Here is a 1,724-nt window from a genome sequence, read left to right as displayed (position 1 = left end):
TCCCACGTAATTTCTTCCTCATTATTACAGTACATAGATTTTTTTTAAAAAATTCTATAACCAAAATGTCATTATTACACCTAAAAAATTAACAATGTGAATTTATTTCTGAAGAAAGGGTCTTCCTGCATTTCAGTGGCTATTCACAGGTCTGATGCCACTACTGATCACTTAGCCCCAACCTTCAGCGAGCATAGTGAAACACAGCACTGAATGCCAGGGCTCAAGTGATCCTCCTACCTCAGCCTCCTAGGTGTATGGGACCACAGCCGTATGGGAATGCACTTGGCCTGTTTTTAAATATACCAGAATTGCACATCCGAAGGAGTATTCTTTTCAAAGACTCATTTTTAAAAGTTATCATTGATGTTACCCTTTCTCAAAATATGTCTCAAGATCACTTTCAGGGCTTTAGTCATCTCAAATCATAAGCAACTCTCGCTCTTTAAGGATAGATTTAACTTAAAAACAGCCATAATGACTTTAGGATAAACCTCAGTGAACAATGGGAGCAATCAGACTGAGAAGAACTGGTTTGTTTAGGGAGTAATATGCACACACAGAGGTACCAGCTGCATTCCTTCCATGAAAGGGGTCATGCTCATAAAGCAGTTCAGAAATTGCCTACTCTGGGGCCAGAGATGCTAATAAAGGAAGTACTCAGTGGCCTGGCAGCTGAGGCAGGAATGGAACTAAGGGAAGTATGTGAGAAGCAGCTGAGACAGCCAGCCAACTGCAGGACGGAAGTTATGCTTAATCTCTCTACCGTAAATTCCAGCGATTCCTGGCCACTTTAGGGATTTATTTTGCATTTCAGGCCTTCAAGCTTTTGTAAACTATGTCCTCTGTGATTAGAATGCCTACTCCCATTGGGTGGACCCACTGAGGGAATCTCTAGTCATCCTTGAAGACCTTGATCAAAAAGTACCACACACCTCAACTCTCTGGTACAATCAGCTGTCCTTGAATTATACTTTGGAGGTATGTGTTTTAACATCTCCACGATGGCTTTACATAATTCATATATTGTATATATAGCCCCAGTTAGACTGATAGCTTACTATTCTGTATCTTTGGCACTAAGCCAGTGATTTGCATGTTGTGAGCCTTCGGAAATCATGTGTTCAATGAATGGTGTGTGTTTTAGCTGAATTTATAGACAAAGACTTAAAGGCAGATGGAAAAATCAAATCCTCTTTTGCAACCCAGAACTCATTGTTCAGTATGTTTTGAAATGTAAGAAAGAATACGGAGGCTGGAGAGATGGCTCAGCGGTTAAGAGCACTGACTGCTCTTGCAGAGGACCCAGATTCGATTCCCAGCACCCACATGGCAGCTACAAACCATCCTTAACTCCAGTTCCAAGGGAATCCGAAGCCCTCTTCTGACCTCCGCAGCATTGCATGACACAGGTGCACTCACATACATGCAGGCAATACACTCATACACATAAAATAAAATAAAATAAAATAAAAAGAAAGAATATGATGGGGCTGGAAAGATTGCTCAGTAGTTAAGAGCACCTGCTGCTCTTGCAGAGGACCCATGTTCTGTCCTAGTACCCATATGGTGGCTTACAACCATCTACAACTCTAGTTCTAGGGGTCCAGTTCTTTCTTATGGTTTCCGAAGGCACTGAACACATGTGGTGCATACATGCAAGCACTCATATACATAAAATAAAAATTAATAAGTCTTTTTAAAAGTAGAGAAAGAAAGAGTAT

The 1,724-nt window shown here is 41.0% G+C and overlaps 1 non-coding gene across 1 annotated transcript; it reads left to right on the top strand.

Annotated features, from left to right (window-relative positions):
* Positions 1-1,127: 1,127 nt before the first annotated feature.
* Positions 1,128-1,251, top strand: LOC115069956. Its single transcript, XR_003849188.1, has one exon. It is a non-coding gene; the product is annotated as a small nucleolar RNA SNORA40 (small nucleolar RNA).
* The last annotated feature ends 473 nt before the right edge of the window (positions 1,252-1,724 follow it).

This window comes from Nannospalax galili, unplaced genomic scaffold (genome assembly GCF_000622305.1).
Source record: "Nannospalax galili isolate Female #2095 unplaced genomic scaffold, S.galili_v1.0 scaffold312, whole genome shotgun sequence".
Lineage (NCBI taxonomy): Eukaryota > Metazoa > Chordata > Mammalia > Rodentia > Spalacidae > Nannospalax > Nannospalax galili.
The sequence above is the reverse complement of the archived record's forward strand: the minus strand, read 5'-3'. Positions and strand labels throughout refer to the sequence as shown.